The following is a 20,433-nucleotide window of genomic DNA, read 5'->3' as shown; positions in this document are numbered from 1 at the left end:
ATTTTTATTAGTACATGTTTCCAGTTCACAATGATTATGAAAATTACTTTAAAATAATCTACCATCATTGCTCAGAGAAATTGATTTTCTTTTTAAAAGGAAGCCAGTTGACCTACGCTCTGAGCAATATCATTTTCATTTTTAATTTGCACGAATCATTTTCTTTTTGTGCTTTTTTAGACTCTTACCTGTATGTGGGCTTGTGATGAACTGATCACAGTGTCAGCACGCTCGTCCCTGTGTAGCTGCATACCAGGCTGACTTATTTACTCAAAACCCGGTGCTGTGAGAGCCAATCACCCCCTCCTTGGCTGCAGATCACAGGCGATGGACCTCTCTGCTACTCCCAGTTCAGTCCTCAGCTTCTGTTACCTACATTTAACACTTGTTGAAAGTAGTTTTCCAAGTCATGTTCTCCCAAATGAGCCTCTGCAGAGTGAAAATGCTGCTCTTTAAGGAGTCTGCTAGAGTTAGTATTAAAGGTGGCAGTGAAAAGACAATCCAGGAGGAGTTAATGCACACATCCTGACAGCCCTTGGATATAAAATGCGAGGATAAAGCAAATATATTCGAATTTGAGAAAGCATTGTTTGATGCTTGGACTCTGATGCTTTTGCTTTTATTTTATAATTCTTAAAAGTGCTATTTGGGGGGTTAAAATTATCTTTTATAACTAGCACAGAAATATTTTGAAATATTGTCTTAAAATAGAACAAAAAAGCAAGAAAGACTGATTTTCTCCATGCATATCAAGAAACTTTTCAGGCACTCTGATCTGTCAGTTTCCTCACCAATTCTTTACTAACTAACCTACTGCAATGTAATAACTTTCTGGGGAAGAAACTATGCATTATCTCTTGCTCTCCTTCCTTCTCTTTTTCTGTGGGGATGCAGTCTGTTATTTGTCACTGATCAGATGATATATAATGCTAACATAAAAATGATGTTTCCCAGCCCTTGTTACATCTAGGAGTGACTGGATACATCATGCTGTGGTGCATAAAATGAAAGGAAAATAGTGTGTCCACTTCTGAGATGTTTCTTATAAAAAGAGGACATGCTTATCTTCTTCCTTGTCCACTTTTTGGCTCTCTGGGACATGAACATGATGGCTTCCCTGCCACAGCTGTTTCGTACATTAAGATTACCTTGGTAATGTAGCTCATGCATGGTAGAACACTATGCAGATGACCTTGCATTGCTAACCCAGTGCATGTCTCTATGTTATATGTGCATCTGGCTTCCCCAAGGACAGTAGTTCCCAACTTTGGCTGAACTGTTGAGCTACCTGAGGAACCAGGAAATCACAGTTTCTACTAAAGGCAGCATTTGTGAAAGTAGGGAATGTATGCTGGCATTTTCATATTTGTAAAAGTAGGGAACTAGAATTTACTTTACTCTTTTATAGTTTTACTTTTTAATTGACACAATAGCTATAGTTACTTGTAGAACGTCATGTGATGTTTCAGTGTATGTATATATTATATAATGTTCAAGTCAGAGTAAATATCTCTATCTCCTCCAACATTTATCATTCATTTGTGATAAGAACATTAAAATCCTTTGTATGTTTTTTGAAATACACAATGCTTTATCATTTTCCCAACATCCTACTATACAGTATAGCATGATAACTTATTTTTCCTGTAGAACTGTAAGTTAGTACCTGTTGTCCAATGTGTACTAGTTTTAAGAAAAATATTGAAGGTGATTCTCAAGTGTGGTCAGGGTCAAAAATTAATTTGTTTAGAACAGAGATCTAAAAACAATAGCTTATGGGCCAAAGCTAGTCTGTTTTGGGGAAGCCTATGAATAAAGTATGGCTTTTACAATTTGAAAACTTGGAAAAATTGAAAAGAATAATAATATGTGGTGAAATGTAAAAATTATGTGAAGTTAAATTTTAGTTCTATAAATATTTATTGGAAAACAGCTATACTTATTTATTTACATCTATGCATACTTGGCCACTACAACAGTAGAAGTGAATAACTGTTAGAGATTGTAATGGCTCACAGAGGAAAATATGTACTAATTGAACCCTTAAGAAAAAAATGTACTGAGGCTGATCTAGATGATGTGTGCTTTTAGTGCTAGACTAGGATAACACACTAGCTTTTCTCCATTGCTTTTGTATCCTTGTGCAACTCCTAGCTTTGTACTTGCCACAGGTACAAAAGTTACCCAGTGAATGCTGGTTTATTTCAATCTGTGCAATGAGTCATTATCAGTTAGGGTAATCTAAAATAAAGAAGTGTAGATGTTGAATAATAAAAATCTGTGTTGTGCTTTGTTTTGTTGAACTATTCTTCTGTAACTAATTACAGACCCAAGCGAAAAAGTAGTTATCATGAAGAAAAGGCTCCTTGTCTCTGGGTCTGGAGTCCATGGCAGTGAACTACAGAATCTTCAAGGACACAGACAACATCATAAAAAGAGGAGCGTTATGAAGCTGGCCCTTATTCTGAAATTTGAACTGTCCTTTACTCTCATTGCTGGAGAGATCCTGATTACATTTTCTTACCATGGACAAACATATCTTTATTCCAGCTTGAGTTTATGCTTCTTTGCCATTCAGGCAGCTGCACACATCTACTACTGCTTTAACTTCAGCTTTGGTTGCTCCTCCAGGTGGCCTCTTGAAGGGAAATGGGTGGGATATGTGTGGTCCATAGGAAAAAGTATGTAAGGAGTGTCATTTAGAAGAGGACTGTTAAAGTTGTACCTTGGTTCATGAATTTAATTGTTCTACAATTCTGGAAAATTGAACATATTATGTTCTTGTCTGTGTGAAAGACAGTCGTTTTGTTCATCTGACGCAGAGTTTGCAAACAGAAACAAAATTTTGCCAAATGCTTTTGTCTGCAAATCAAATTGTTTGCAAACAAAAGCATTTGTGAACCGAGGCACCACTATATAAGGCTGCTTCTGTGTTCTTCTGAAATTTCAGTTCTCAAAGTACTCTTGGGTCCCACTTCCTCTCACACTGCCGAGCAAGGAAGCACCAAGCTCTTGCCTTTTAGACATTCCAGGTGTGAGTCAGACCCCAGTCCTCTGTGTTCCCAATCTTCAAGGGTCTTCTTGGGTCATATTGGTCTCTTCTAGAAGCCCACTTCTCCCCTTGATGGTTTTCTCATCTCTTGTTTCTGGCACCTTTACACCCTTGACGAAAAGCAGCAGTTTCTGTTTTCATCCCTTGAGTGAGCACTTCTTATTCAAAGCTTTGTGAACATAGGCTAAGATTATACCTCATGGTTTGGCATTAGTAACAGGTATGTAGTGATCATGTTTGCACAATCAATCTGACTGCAGAAGACTGAATAGGGGAGATGGAGAGACAGATGCACGCCTTCAGTTCCCGAGGGTACGCCTCTTTACTCACTGTGCTCACCCCTCTCTACTTCCATCCGTGTCATTTTTCTTCCCTCTTTCACTGAAGTGGATGCTGACTTGGCCAGCCATACTCTTTTACGGGTGGTTACTTTTTTCAGGAACTACTACTGTGCTTTCAAGCAGTAGTTCCCAACCTGCGACCCACGAATTATATAAGATGAGGGCATTGTAGCAGCAGAAGAGAATTCCAAGGAAATTGTTTATATATCCGCCAAACATTGTTCTTGTACATTAATAAACTATGGTTCTTGTACATGTGTATGTTATTGATTTTCAAGCATAGACAGATATAATTAAATACAAGCTAGTTTAAAAATATTACTGCACTTATAGTTCTTGTTAGTCTTTATGTACTTTCTTATTTAAACTTTTTTTTTATAAAAATGGAGAAAAAGATTTTTGGTATAAAAATGTTTTATGAAAAATGATAATACTGCGTGTTCTCACTCATTTGTGGATGATAAACAATTGGATCACACAAAAGCAGAGAGAAGAAGGGTGCTTGTTAGTGCTTAGGAAGAATGTGGTGTAGGGAGGGAGGAAAGTAGAAGGCCTGTACCTCAGCAGGACTAGCTAGAGGAAATAAGCTCTAGTGTTCTATATAGTGAGATGACTTTATTTTATATATATATATTTCAAAAACCACTGTAGGAGAGGAATTTGAAGGTTCACAAAACAAAGAAATGCTAAGTTTTTAAGGTGATGAAAATGGTAATTGTCTTAATCATTAACCATTATATTCATGTGTCAAATTGTCACATACAAGGTGGGCTCTGTAAATAGTACAAATATAAATAAATATAAATGGGAAAAGAGTGTCCTCATCATTTAAAAGATTGGGAAAAATGAGTTAAGGAAACCAGTAAAAACAAGATGTGGCATGAAGAGAGGTTTCTAAGAAAAATCCAAGGCTCCCACATTATTTTGTATTTTGTGCACAACATGTTTTGAAAAATAAGTACAATTTGTTTTTATCTTTCACCCTTCAATATTAGAAAATAGTCTAATTTTAAAGAAGACTTTTATATGAAAAAATATTGTATAGAGAAAAATACAGACTTTAGAGTAAGAAAATGTATTTTCAGAGTAAGAAATCACAGTGTAAGATTTTATATTTATATGTCAACTGATTTATTATCGCCCTAATGTTAAGTCAGAAAAGGTAAGGTCTGTGTCTATTTTATTCATCAGCATCTAATCTTTCCTAAGATTCCCAGCATCTAAATCTTTCCTAAGAGGGGGAGAAACCCATGAAAGAATATGAAATCACTGATTTAGGATGCCCTGAGCTAATCGTTGCTAAAAGACAAAGTTTGAAGACGAAGAAATTCTTTGGAGAAGATGAAAATGCCTAGTACTCTAATTGTAATGAGGGTATCATAGATGTGTACATAGACCAAAACTCATTAAGATATGGCTGATAAATGTGCAATTGTTTATACATATATCGATTATACCTCAATAAAGCTTTAGAAACAAGAAAAGAGTGCAGTAAACACTGGTGGTTCTAGAAATCATCTCTTCTGGTTCTTTCCCTTCTTCAATTGTCAAAATACCTAATTTTGTCAAACTGGACTCAACAAATCCATGTGACTACAAAGCCAGACATAAAGAGTCCTTACCGTGGACAACCAAAGAGACAATGAGTCCAATGATAACTGCTGCTGTCACCAACATTAAGATATCCAGGGTAATCTTCGCACACCTTCTGAGCTTCATTCTTGCTGTTGACTCTGTTCTTCTATGCAAAAAGGACAGGAAAGAAGGTTTCACTATGAGCCTGGTATGGGACTGTCAGAAATAAATAGGATATGTTATATGCATGTATTAGTTCCCTGCAAGGAATGTAAACATTGTGTACTACAAACATGCTAAGAATACATACATACATACATACATTTTATCATACATATAAAAGAAATAAATATGGATTGGATGGTAAGTATAAAAGTATATTATGTTAATTATAACTTAGCTACTAAGCTTGGCAAGTGGGCTTTAGAAAGAGTGACTATAGTATTTGACCTATTTATATATAGGTAATATTCAAATTACTAAACCAATTGTCATTCATTTAGAAAATATTTGTAGATTTCTACTATGTAATAGGTACTATAGGAAAAAGGATCTCTCCTTATGGAGAGTACATGGTACTGAATGGAGATATGCAATAAAACTGTAATACATGAAATGCAAGACTGATAAAGACATTAGGTGCTACAGGAGAGGGGTAGATCTGGACAAAAATCAGAAGTGCAAGGGAGTGTGTGAGGAGAAGGGAGATCTGAACAGACTTAAACTGGTGAGAGTGCCAGCCATGTGGCTGTCTAGAATATCCTGGAAAGGGAGAGCAACTTAACGAATGCCCTGAGACGAGAACAAGAGATTGGGAGGAGTAAAAGAACAAAGGTGTGTCCATGCACCGACTCCCCTGGATGAATGCAATTGTTATGTACTGCAAATATGTACTAATAAACCGAAAGCACTCTGGGTTTGTGGTTCATGAAAATAATTTTTATTTTATCTCCCTGAGTCAAATGGTAGCATTCAGTGGCTTTTAGCAGAGCATTGTGATGCTCTGACTTTGTCCTAATGTAATACCTCTTGCTGTTGTGAAGAAAAAAGTTGTGGAGGGCCAAAGTAGAAGCAGCATGGCAAGGTAGAAAATGACGATAGTAATCCTAGCAGAAGATGACAACTTGGACCATGCAAAATCAAAAAGGTTGAAGTCTGGGTACATTTTGACTTCAGGGTTGACAGGGCTATCCTAATGCATTAGTGTGGAGTGTGAACGTAAGAGTGGAGTGAAGGATGGCTGCTAGGTCTTCAGTTAGAGAAATCAAAAGATGGAGTTGGTCATCAACTGGGTCAGGCAGTTGCTGATAGAGTGTGTTTTGGAGGATGGGCATAAGTTGAATTTTGTTTATTTTGCTTTTAGGATACTCAGCAGCTATTCACATGGTGATGTGGGTTGTACATGTAAGTTTGAAATGTGGGTTGTAATATAAAGTTGCCATCCACCAACAGACACAATAGGCTCTGAGACTTCATGACATTAACAGGGAAATACACATAGGTAGAGAGAAGAGCAAGAGATCATCATCAGAGCACTCATTAGATTAGGGAGAAGAGGATGACCCAGCAAAGGATACAGAGAGGAAGTGGTCAGTGAGGTAGGAGGAAAGCCAAGAGAAAGTGGTACCCTGGAAGCCAATAGAAGTATCAATGATAAGAAGGGAACCATTGTTCCAGACTGTAGCTCAAATAGGATAAGCAAATGAGATTAGCATCTAGAGGTTACTAGTGATTTTGATGAAATACAAGTTTTAGGAATGGAGTTACAGTTAAAGATAGACTAAGAGAAAATGGAATTAGAAAAACTAAAGACACTGTCCATTAAACTTTCTTCCAAAGAGTGTGCTAAAGAGAGCAAAGAGATTGATTAGACTGTAGCGGGGGAAGAAGTTTAGCATCAAGAGAAGTTTTGTTTTATTACAGAAAAATTTTAAATATATAGAGAGAATAGTTTAATGGATTGCTATATACCCATCACACAGGTTTAAGAACCAATGACATTTTGAAACACAATATTTACTTCATATGCTTTTCTAAGATATTTTAAAATAGTTTAAGTAATTGCATCATGACATTCACCTCTAAATAATTTACATTGCATCTAAAATATAACAGTATTTTTCTGTGAACATTGTAATACTTAGAGAAATTGCCATTAATTTCTTAATATCCTCTAAAACAAAGTTCACATTCAAATATGTCTCCTTGTCCTCAAAATTCCTTTTACAAATTTTTGTTTGAAGAAGATGAAAGTCAAAATCTCTACATTTTATTTAGGTCTTGTATTTCTGTCTCTTTTAATCTATAACATTTCCTCTATTCCACCTTTTTTATGGCATTGACTTGAAATTATTGGGCAAGTTTCCCTATATAATGCTCTAAGAGAAGTTTGTATAGTTATTTTTCTAAAATATTTTCACTAAACATTTTATTTTTAAACAGTTATAGAGGCACATGTAGCTGTAAGAAACAATACAGATTCCTGTACTTGTACTGAGTTTTCCCCGATAGTACTGACTTGAAAAGCTATTGTATAATATCACAAGGGGGGCATTACAATCAACATTCCCATCACTACAAGGCTGCCTGATGTTGTTATTTTATAGCCTCATTCTCTTCTCTCTTTTTTCCTTGCCCTCTGTAAGCCCTGGCAACCACAAGCTCATTTTCCCTTTTTATAATTTTGTCATTTCAAGAACATTCTGTAAATGGAATCCAGGCTGCAACCTTTTGGGATTTGTTCCTCTCCAGTCAGCTCTAGAGGTTTTCCATCGTTATGTGAAGATTGATTGGGCTATAAAGTGAGGCATAAATGGTACAGAGAGCTTGGAAACAACAGTCGGACAGGGATTAAATAATAATACTAAAAGCTTTTAAAATATATTGCCACATCATTTATGAATTGGGAAGCAATTTTATTCCAAGGTATTTATGCTTTAATGTTGTAAAATAAAAACTCGAGTTTGACCTACAAAGATATGCAGTGAATGTCTTTTCAGAATTTAACGAAATGTATAATTGACTAACTTTTTTTTTGAGACAGGGTCTTTCTCTGTTTTTCAGACTGGCCTTGCACTCGCTGTGTAGCCTAGGCTGGCTTCAAACTCAAGGTGATCCTCTTGCCTTAGTGTCCTAAGTCCTGGGATTACAGGCGTGCACCACCATACCTGGCAGAATAGTTTACGATCATGTTTATTAAGCATTGTCTATGGGAAAATATGGTGCTAGGCATGAGGTGCAAAATGATGAACAAGATTACTAATAAATGTAAAATGCAAGAACTGTAAAAATAGCATGCTTTATACTGTATTATATATTAGCCGACTGGGGCTGCCACAACAAACTCCCACAGACTAGGAGGCTCCGGCAGCAAAAAGCTGTTTTCTCACAGTTGGGGAGGCTGGATGTGTGAGCAGAAGGCTTGGGCAGGTTTCGTTTTCTCCGAGGCTCCCTGCTAGGCCTGTAGATGCCGCCTCCTGGGTCTCCACCTGCTCCTCCTTCCGCACCTTGCTTCTGCCCTAATTCTCCCTTTCATGAGGACAGCAGACTAACAACCTCACCTTAGCTTGACTCTCTCTTTTTTATCTATCTTCAGATACACTCACACTCTGACATACTAGAGGTTAAGACTTCAATGTATAAATTTTGAAGGACAAAATTCAGCCCATAATGTAGTTTTACATTTATTTAGACCTTTTACATTTTGCTTTATATTAACATAATATGTTTATATTCTATATTTAATCTTTTGTTAATGTAGTACAGGCATATGTATATTTTATATGTAAATGAAGATAATACAAATATATTTTGTACTTACAATATATATGAATAGTGTGTAAGGATACTTCTGATATATATAATGTTTGAATATGTTAATAATTATATTACTTTCATTTTTATTTGTTAACAAAGTCAAATATTTATCAGATAATTTACTTTTAAGAGATGAAGGTCACTAAATACAATATTAGCTAGCTCTCCAATGTAGCTGAAATTTCTGTTTTATAATCTTAGTAATTTCATTTTACTTAAAAATATTCCATTTAAAAGTATTTTGTCCAAAGTTTTTACATACCTACATATAAGTCATTATCTCAGTATTTGTATAGATTTGTGATAACTATGAACTTTTTGGTTCCTTCAAAAAAGCTAAAAGAAATCTCATGATGTGATAGCTCAGAGGGAAAGAGGAGACCTTCATGTTGCCCAGGCTGGCCTGGAACTCCGGGGCTGAAGTGAATGCACCGCCTTGATCTGGAAGACAAGCTTCCAACCTGATCATCTCACTCACTGATTCTAGAAGAGGGCTTAACATTTTTGATAAAAGAATGAACTGAAAAGTATGGCAAACCTTGGTAATTAATTTCCTACAGGTGCATATATGTTCTAGGACATCTCCCTCTGCAGCCATGGGTGCATGTTTGCATGTTTTACTCACGACAGCTTACCAGGAGAAAGTCCCAATAAGTGCATGAAACTAGGTGAGAAATTTGACACAGCAAATGTTTCAGTTATGTTTTCCTACACTTCTTAATAGATTGAACCATATTAAAATTGCTGCTTTTGTAGATTAAAAGTTGAGTATTGATAATTTTATAATAATTCAATCTGTGGCTATTCAGAGACCCTTCATTTACTGTTTCTCCTGATTTGTGTACAAGCTGATATAAGAGTAGTTCTCATGTACAAGAATTTGTCTAATATGGACTTCAACTTTTCTTCCATAGATTTCCTCGAGTGAGATTTTGTCCAAAGTGTAGAACTGGAAGGGACTTTGCAATCACCAATCTTGGTTTCCCAATTTTAAAGAAACATTTTCATTTCTCTTTAGAGATTTGTCCTCTGGTTATCATTAGTAGGGCTAGGAGTAGGGCCCTTTTTCTCTATCTCCAAAAGTAGAAGTAAATCATTTGGGTCACTTTGACTTAGAACACTCACTTGTCTTACAGCAAAAATCAAAGATCACGATAGTGACCTGGCTTTGCTCAGAGGTGTGAAATTATGGTCAATGAAAAAAATACCTTAACGTTAAACGCAGATAAACTAGGAGTTTATTTCTATCATCTCAGGGGAGTTTTCTAAGAATTTGATGTTCTTTCCACTTGCAGGATGTTTTTATCTGGAAAACAATTATCCCCTGTGTGTACCTATATGACTATTCGTAAGTTCAAAAGGAAAATTTGTCCTTGTCATTATTCAGAGTCTTTTGTTTGCAATTTCTTTAAAAAAAAAAAAAAAAAAAAACAATGTCAGATATATGGGAGTCAATTTTCCCAAATTTTTACTGAGTGAAATATTGGTTAAAATTTCTCCATAGAAGTTGAGTCTTGGGTGGAAGTTAAGGTGAGTAATAGTAAAACCTCTTTTGATTTTATCAGCAAGCCTTAATTTTTTGTGTGTTTTGTTAATTCACAAAGTGTATTCTGAAGCCACTCAGGTTTAGTAATTAACAATAAGATCGTCATGACATAAAGAATTATTTAGATTTTTCTTTAGGCACAGTGGTTTGCAGGTGAGTTGTACTTAAAATTATTCTTTTAAAAGATAAAACCTTGGTTTCTCAGATTTTATTTATAGAGCATAAGAAGCTGAGCAAGTTGATTTGAAGGACATAGAGCCCATTCCTTAAAAACTATGATAAAAGATTTTTACTATAGTTTTGTTAAATAAAAATTAATAAGTATTTAATTTGATTGAAGCTTTCAATGTTATAGTTAAGCTAAATGTGAATGTGAATATAAAAATGACATTATTAAAGCTGTGTATTTGTAAATTACATCTTGCTCAATATTGTACTTTTTGCAGAGAATCTGAATGATGGCATAGTACCACAACCAAAAATGTGTTTAACAAATTTAGTAAAAATATGAGTTGATCTCAATGAGTTGCATTTTCTTGGAGTGCTATGTGAATATTTATCAATGTGTTAGTATGACTAAGAATCAAAACTAGAAAAGTTACTTGCCCTGCATGTGCACAAACAACATATTTCTTTGACTTCCAGATCAGTTTCTATCTAAATAAATGACATTGCTACTGAGAAAAGACAAAATCCTCTTTTTTTTGTTTTTGTTTCCAACTAAAATGTTCTGCTGAAAATATACAGCAGTGAAGCAATGAAAAATTATTCTTTATTTTTAAAAACTAAAATTAAGATTTAAAGTTTGCTCTATCTCTTTCTATAGGTGAAGTAGCATATTGCAAATGGAAATATTAATATGTCTATATCATCATACACCACTAGAAACAGACTTAAATATGTTCTCTTCTCTCCGTGTTCATACTGAAATACCCGTTTTAAAGATAAAATCCCCCAAACCCCTTCAAGTTTGAGCAATTATACCTTTCATATATATTCTCATTGTAATGGAACGAGTTCTCAAAAAATTAATCAGAACAGATTTCAAGGATTAAAATTTATCCAACTTAATCATTTTTGGGTTTCTTTTGTTTACAATTTGTATCGTTCCTGTTTCCACAAAATGCTTGAGGGAACAACCCTCTTTTAAGAACTTTAAAAAACAAACGAAGTGACTCTGGTGACTTTGGTCTCCTCAGATATTTGCCGAGGAGCTGAGCTGTCCCCTCGCACCCACCTGTGCTGCGGGCAGGTCCAGGCCACCGCGCCCCGCTGCCGTCCCTGGGCCGTCTCCCCTGCGAGTGGTGCTTCACACAGTCATCCTTTGCCTATGTAGCTCACAAAATTCTGCAACTTTTATGCGTTTTACGATAATGGCATAATGATAATACTTAGCACTTACACAACTTTTCATCTTCAAAGTGTTTCCAAACATTTATTAATTAATTTTAAAACGTTAGTAAAACACGAGCTGTGTGTATGCCACTCCATAAAATATACAGTAGTCACATGACACAAGTGGGGACAAAACTTAAAACCCAGTCATGGTAGTGTGCAAGCAGGAGGGCCGCATGGTTGAAGGACAGTTTATCCCTTAGAAGACCAGTGGCTGCTCTCTCTTTCTGGAATCCCTCTTCAAAACTGATGCCAATTCAGTTTTTTCTCTTCGATGAAAAGTCAATGACTCTTAAAACTCTAACCTTCCATTAGGATCTGAATGCTTTCCAAGTCCTAATTCTTTTGCCTCCTTCAATCATGTATCATCCTTTCATGAATTCCTTCTTCAAATTCTTACTGCTATGTTAATGCTAGTGCCTGTTAAAGAGTGTTTGATACTCTGGAATCTAAAGGGTGTTGATCTATAGTTTAAAAAAAATATATAGGTTTAGCCATTAATTTTCCAAAAAGTTTTGGATAGCATTCTGGGTTTTAGCAGCCAATTTCGATATTAGTTTGGAGACCAGGCAGGACACACCTTACTGTTTAGTGACCTGGAATGAAGAAAAGAATTTGCCAGAGGCCAGGGAACACACTCATGGAGGATCTAGGTACTGCGCTGGGAAAGAGGGGCTTCTTGTGTGACAGTCCTTGTTAAAGGGAGTCAACCTCATTATACAACCAGGTAGCATCATTGTCCCGCCTGTCTTACCTCCTTTCTTCCCCAAACACGTATAGTAAAAAATAAGAGAAATCACATATTAGCATGAAAAGAATCATAAGGGCTGTTTGTATATCAGGTACTAGTAGTACACCGATCAGATCTATTTACATTGTTTACATATTTCTCATTCATTGTATTTATTTGAACATCTCGGACATTTGATTTTTGTCAGGTTTTTTGTGGATGTGTTTATTTATTTTTAAAGACAATAAAAATTAAAAAAACATTAGAAATAGTACAGAATTTCACTAAACAAGATGATAGGAATGTCAGCTTGTTTAAAATACCTATTGTATTCTTCCAACTCTAACTTGTCTATGTAAATCCTATTCATTGTTTAGGGGTAGCCTAATTCTACTTTTCTGATGTGACAGTCTCAAAAACAGTGCATTATCATTTGAATCTCATAAACTCTAATACAATCATAGTATCTTACAATAAAATATTCACAGAGTTTTGTGTGTATTAGACCAGGAATCAGACGGAAAGCTCCCTGAATTATTGTTCTAGAATGATAAAAATACCCAGATACAATATCCTTCACTGATCAAAAAAATACGTATTTCACATCTACTATGGAGTTGACACTATGCTAATTATAGAATTAGAAATAGTGTAGTTAAGTATTTGTAGTCTCATGGTAAAGGCACCAGCAGAAACTGGCAGTTAAAGCATATCAAATAAATACTGGCATATACATGGAATGCTGTCGAACGTAGAAATGAAAGCTAATTCTGTTGTTGTGGGTGGAAATCAGGGAATGAGACATTTAGAAGTATTTAAGGAAAAACAGTATGACACCTTGAAGAGCTTCTGTAGATGAAGGACACAGAAGAGTGTTATATGGCAGTTATAATCCTAAAATTCCTATTAAACTTCATAATTTTATGAATTTTAAGTGTCTTCTCTCATCAACCTAACGTTTATTATGATATACTAGAACACTTTTAAAAATGAAAGGTGCTTTTCCTGTTTTTTTTAAACTCCTTTTCCTTTTCACTATAACTGTTCACCTTAGAAGCTGTTACTAATTGACTGACCATTGAATTGAAATGTTTAAAACTAATTTTTAAGTTATTATCAAATTCCATGTTGATGTATAAGGTAAATGAGACATTATCTCTCATTAATTATCATGGAGCAGCACTGAATGATTATGAACATAAAATATAAACTTAATAAGGCAGAATGTAAAATTTGCTTTACATTATGATTTTAAACTGACTAAAATTATATTAGCTATTTAGGTGAAAACTGAAAGAATTTGGAAAGTGATTGCTTTGATTGTCACAGTGCTTTTAGTTTATTCCCATTATTATTATGTTGTATACAGATTCTTTTTAAATAAAGAGATATTTGTAATTTTTTTTCTCTTATTCATTTATGGACACTTTCGAACATTGCAAGTGGAATTTTAGAAAGGATATCTTTTAAAAGTAAGTATAAAATATATGTTTTTTCCTGTCCAGCCTTTAAGTAGAAAACATTTTATGAAGGAAAATTTAATTAGCAGTGAGGAAACTACCAGAATAAAATATAAAGATATATCAATATCTTTTTAAAAGGCATTTAGAAAATATAGATTATATTTTTTAAAAAGCATATGTTATACTGATTGTGTACTCTGAATAACTACGAGGAAGACAACAGTACGCAATGTATTGATTATTGTAACTGTCCCATTAACCTGAAACTCCATTTTATTGTTAGTTTCTCTTTTTAAAATAAGAAAATCATATTAAGAATGCCACTTTAGAAGACACATCTATGAAATTGTTTAACTAATTCATTTTTTGTACTGGAGATTGAACCTTGTAATGCAGCATGCCTTGTGCATGCCAGGCAAGTGCTCTACCACTAATCTACATCCTCTACCTCCAAGCTACGTTGTACTTTTATTTTGAGACAGGGACTTGCTAAGTTTCCTGGCTGCCCTGAAACTTGTGATCTTTCTGCCTCGGTTTCCTGAGTCTCTGGGACTACACTTTACAAACATTTTAAATTAAAATATCAATAAAACTAACTGAAGAGTAATTTTGAAATATATTAAATTCATAATTTGCTAAAAAGTAGTTTGGATTTTGTTAAGGAATGTAATACTCTCATTGCTGGTAGCTCATATTTTAACTAGTTCTATGAAAGTTGTCTAATACACAACATTTCAGTCAAATTCTCTAATTGTTCTTACTTGAGAGTGTTTTCTTTGATTTGTTAATGTCATCAATAATATATTACTATTTCTTTAAATTTCACAATTTTATGTGTTTTGAAGTACTGAAAATATACTGAAAAAATGAACACTCGAATTTACAGTAAGTTCATTCTAGAATTTTTCCAAATGTATTCTGATTTTAAAATTTGTAACAAAAAAATAACTACATGGGGCCTGGGATATAGCTCAGTGGCACAGTGCCTGCCTGGCAAATGCAAAGTCCTGAGTTCGATTCCCAGTACCAAAAAAAAAAAAAAAACCTACTTGTAAAATAAAATTGTCTGTGACTATAGTCTGTACCTTCTCAAAGTTGAACTGTTACATTTTCCCATCAAGGATATTGTTTTAAAATATTTTTTTATTCACTCATATAACATATTACATTGCATATCTGTATGTGTCATCAATTGTAATTGGAATTTGAAATGAAAGTTAAACATGTTATTATAAAAATGTTAGTCTACAGAAAGATGATGGAAACAAGTATTTGACTGTGTATATTTCATAGGAAAGTAATGACAGAAGCTGGTCATAAGGTTATACTTTAGAATATCTTTGTCTTCTCAGTCCCAGTAATTATGTTGTTCAAAATTGCTGAGTTCCTATTTCTACCACAAAGAAATAAGAAATATTTGAGGAGATATATTTAATCTGATTTAAACATTACACAACATTTACAGATATCAGAATATCACATGGTACACCATAAATATGTACATTTTTGTGTTTTTATATAGCAGTTAAAATTTTCAATAAAAAATTGAAGAAAGCTACTTGAAACACATGCACACAAATCTTGCTTTCTTAAATGTGAAGGCCTTACCTGGATAATTAAACTGCATTGTACAAAAGTGCAGAGTCCTATTAGACTTTTAAATATGCACCTAAGTGATATCAAATACATGCTTTCACATGAGGAAATAATTTCTGTGAATCAGTGGATCATTTCAAGTCTGTTGTGGCAAACATTATCTTGAAAAACACTTTTTAGATTATGTGCCCTCTAGTTCTTATCCTTTCGTTTCCTTTGCTTCATTTACAAGACCTATTATTAGCTCTACTTTGAAAGTTTTATATGACATCTTTTAAATTTTACTTTTAAAATTTAATCACAGGTTAGAGGAATCTAATACAAAACTTTTTATGAAAATGTGTTAAAATTTCTTCTAATGAAAGGGTCTTTCTCATGGGAAATTTATATTTTAAAATTTACTTAATCAACACTTGTCACTAAGGAGAGCCCTCGGGTTATATATCTCTACCTGTCACCCCCACATCTTCCCCAGGTTGTGTGTGACAGGAGAACAGCTGGGCAAGAGGGCAGAGATGCTGACTAGCAATATTCCACTCTCATCCAGAGTGCCGTGGCTCTGGGTTCGGGTTGGAGTTAGAACTGTTGTATATTTGTCAAATAAATGCATAATGACTCTTTTTTATTTTATGAAAAAAACCCCAAAACTTCATAACAAAAAACTGAGACAATAAGAATAGTTAATACACTGTATGTCAGATCTGCATGTGTAAGCATCGTGTTGTCTTCCTAGTGTAATAACCTTACAGAGTAAATAAAATCGGAAAGGTACAATAGATACTGTGACAGGGAAAGAAACTGCTCAAAAGGAAAGAACAACTGGGTTGAGGGAAAGGAGAAAAGAAAGAAAGAAGGGAAAAATATATATACATAAGATAGTTAAGATAATTGTTCTACTAATTTCTATTGGTTTATTGAAAGGAACAGTGAATGCTTAATTTTTTTTTCTTTACTAATTTAGCACGCTTCTATCTGGTAATTTGAGCAACTACTTTGAAGACAATAATAGGAAATAAACCATTGTTCAATCCATACCATCTAGTTTTTTGAAATTCTGAATTGTTTCTAATTGTTTTACTATTTTTTATTCTTTTTAAAATAAAAAAACTATGTTGTATATCATTATCTTCAGAGTAGCTACTAAGTGACAAGAAAGATTCTGTCTTTCAAAGAAGAAACTAACGGATAACTGCACAAAACTTTCTTTTCAATGAATAAAGAGAAAATACTGTGTAAATGAGGTGAATTACCTTGTATATTAAATGAATCCAGATCGTCAGAAAATAGCAATTCTCATCATGTGAAGACCACTAAGGAGAGCATGATTATCATTATGCTGAAAAGGAAATTGTTGATTCTTAGGTTGAAAACAGAATTTGGAAAATAAAAACAGTGTTTATATGTGAAAGATTCAAATGATGTAAAACTGATTTCTAAAAGATAGGTGCACAGTGTTTAGAACCTGAGAACCTGGTTTTAGACCCTAACTTGGCGAGTTTCTGGAGCTATGGTCTTAGACATAAAAGTTAACTTCTCCGCACTTTAGGTTCTTCTTAAAAGCAGTAATAATAATAATGCATATCTTGAATTTATTATATGGAGAGCCTGGTAGTCAGCAAATGCTTCATAAGTATCAACTACTATAACTACTATTATGTTCATATTTCAGATCCAACTTTCAATGACTAGGATTTTTAATATACAATGAATTTTGATTTTGTAAAGAAATTGGTGTTTTATTTTCCGTCAACCTCATTTTCATTTTGCTGAAGTGTCTGCAGAACAGCTCAGGAGCCCTCGGTGGTGGTTCCTCCCCACGCAGTGCCTGCGCAGCGGGGGCTGCAGACCCGTCCTCTGTGGCCGGCTGAGCACGCCCGTCTGCGGTAGGGAACTGCAGAACAGGCCCAGAGGCACCGGCACGCATTCAGACCGGTCTGCAGCCTCAGCCTGAGCAGCGGTGAACTCGGGAGCTGGTGCGGTCCATTCACCCTGAAATGCCTCCTTGGTCACAGCCTTTTCAGCAGCAGCCTGCTCTTCGTTTTCAATCTCTTCAGGGTCACTGTAGAAGCAGGGATCAGGCATGACTTCCTACGGGTATTCGTGGGAGATGAGGCCACGCGTGCGCAGCACTTCCCTGGCCAGCATCCACCACATCAGACCCCCTGAGTGAGCCTGCGTTTTGGAATTGTGTCGCCGAAAAACAGAATGGCCAAGTAGTGCCAGAAAACACAGGCCATTATTCAGAAGTTCTTCTCCTCAAAGCTGCTACATACTAACACTGCACCTGTAGCAAGGATTAATATCAAACTCCATGCACTGGGCCGGAGTGGAGTGTTAGCAAAAATCTTGCTCCTCGTATAGCACACAGGTCAGCCGGGAGCCTCAACTCCAAGCTCTAACAATGTGCACAAAACGTGATTTTTTTGTATGAGGTATGATTACAAAATATGGTGAAGGTTTAAATTTTAAAAAATTATTATAGTAAAAGACACATTACCATTAAACCCTCTCGAAATATTCCCATTGCTGTGAATATACTTGCCACATTCTGGAACTGTTCCAGAAGTCCTCTTGTGCATGTCTTTCTGGGCACAGTTGGCTGTCTTGATGTCCTGAACTGACTCTGAAACTTTATCTCCAATGATCATTTTGAATTTAGGAAAGAGGCGCAAGTTACACAGTGCCAGATCCGGTGAAAAAGGTGGATGAAGACACAACATAGTGTTTTTGTTTGACAGAAATTTCCATAGACATTTCATCAATGTGGTGTAGTAACCATGAATATTTAAATTTAAAAATTTATGGGGCTGGGGATTTAGCTCAGCAGCAAAAGCGCCTGCCTGGCAAGCGCAAGGTCGTGAGTTCGGTTCCCGGTACCGGAGAAAAACCAAAAAAAAAAAAAAAAAAATTATTACAGTAAAGACATTGCTAGGCGGGCATGGTAGCACATGCTTGCAATCCCAGCACTCAGGAAGCTAAGGCACGGGGATTGTTGCGAGTTTGAGACCAGCCTGGGTTATAAAGTGAGCTCAAGAGCAGCCTGAACTACATAGAGGCCCTGTCTCAAAAAGACATTGCTATTGCTATTAATCTCTCCTCCTCGCTTCAAACACACCTATCCCATCATCCTTGGCAATGTATCTTTTACTATCATAAATTTTTGAATAATTAAACATTTTCTGGATGTTTTGATCACTCTTGTATACAAAATTTGACAATGTTTGATGGAGAGGATTTTTCTCACATAGTTTTATACTTTATTAATGCGTAAGACAATACATGGTTAGCAGAACAAATGGTCTCCCATGGAAAAGCTACAGACAGCTGGTCATAGCTCCATAAAAGCTTCTCAAGTGTTAGAATCAGTGAAAATAAGCAGATGTACCTTGTGCATGTGTGTGTGGACACACTGTCAAAACCGATGACCGAAAATGAATTAGAATACAAAACCAAGTCTGGGCTACCTGAGGCAGTTATGAGCTTGAAAGACTTGGTTGAATGTTTGGGTATTGCGTAAACAGGGACTTAGAGAACATTTGGGTGCAGACACCTTTGCTTATTCCACATTAGCATTATTCTCTCAAAACCCCGAGGAAAAAGGGACACTTAGTTCTTGTGATTTTTACTTAGGAAACACACAGCCAATAAAATAAAACCTTAGCTGAGGAATCGTGCAAATTCTACATTAAAGTAAATTTCATTAAATAAATTAGAACTTCAAAATTGGTCAAGAGACGACGAACAGTTTACACAAGAATAATCCTCAAACCAGCTTATGTGGGAGCATTCTAACAACCACCGCTAGTAAAAGTAGGAATCCTTATAACAGTGTTCCATTTGAAGCCAGTTTTTCTGTTTTTGTTTTAATGAAAGGTGATTGTTGGGTTTTAGGGATTGTTTTTCCTCTCTAAAAATTTTAAATCAGTGCATGTTAATTATATAGAACAAAGGGTTTCATTGTGACATTTTCATGCATGCGTACTTTGATCAAACTCACCTCCCACTTCCCTCCCTTCACTCTCCTTTCCCCTCCCCGGTCCCTTCCTTTGCAGAAGTCTTCCTTCTACATTCAATGTAGTCTTTTTTCTTTCTAGATACCTCATAGGAGAGAGAGAAAAAAACAATACAGGTCTTTCTGAGACTGGCTTATTTCACTCAGCATGATGATCCCCAGTTTCATCTATTTCCTAACAATGATATAACTTCAGTCTTCTTTAGAGCTGAGTAAGACTCCACTGTGAATAGTATCATATTTTCCTTATCTGCTCATCTGTCAATGGTATCTAGGCTGGTTCCCCACTTTGCCTATTGTAAATTGTGCTGCAGTAACCGTGGGTATGTAGGTATCTCAAGTGTACTCTGATTCCTTTGCGTACATACTGAGAAGCAGTGTAGTGATTATACAATAATTCTTTTAATTTTTTTAGGAATGTTAGATAAAATTTTAAAAAATAAAATACAAGAATTTTTGGAAAATTGATAGACTTTAACAGTAGTGTAGGTCTGGAAATCATAACCACCATAGTTTCAATGTACTAATGTTAATATTTACAGAAATTATATCTTCTTCATGACTTCTATCCAAATGAGTTCTGTAATCAAGTAACAAAAGCTCACTTTGTGATATTGTAGCTATGCTTTATTTTTGCAAGAGAAAGCATTTTGGAAGACATTTGTATTATAATTTTTCTCCCATTAATTTTAGAAAACAGCTTGCCCGATCTGTGAGAAGAGAGATTTAATGCTGTCTTCACTTCATGAAAAAATGGAAACGTTGGTAACAAAAAAGTTTAAATTTTGCAACTTTTCACACTTCAATTTTTCCTAGTCAGGTTTTGTTTCGCTCAAATTATGAAAAGGTGAGCAATGCAATCAGCTCAGAAAGGCCCTTATATAACTTCTCAGCCAGATTGCAGTAC

At 35.2% G+C, this 20,433-nt stretch overlaps 2 pseudogenes; both read right to left on the bottom strand.

Moving 5' to 3' along the window:
- The window catches only part of LOC102012703, a 41,147-nt pseudogene extending 36,035 nt beyond the window's left edge, over positions 1–5,112 (bottom strand).
- A 12,189-nt stretch (positions 5,113–17,301) lies between these two features.
- On the bottom strand, positions 17,302–18,162 carry LOC106149481 (annotated as a pseudogene).
- Positions 18,163–20,433: the final 2,271 nt, after the last annotated feature.

Source organism: Chinchilla lanigera, unplaced genomic scaffold, assembly GCF_000276665.1.
Source record: "Chinchilla lanigera isolate Chin_1 unplaced genomic scaffold, ChiLan1.0 scaffold00046, whole genome shotgun sequence".
Lineage (NCBI taxonomy): Eukaryota > Metazoa > Chordata > Mammalia > Rodentia > Chinchillidae > Chinchilla > Chinchilla lanigera.
This window is presented reverse-complemented; position numbering and strand designations above follow the sequence as displayed.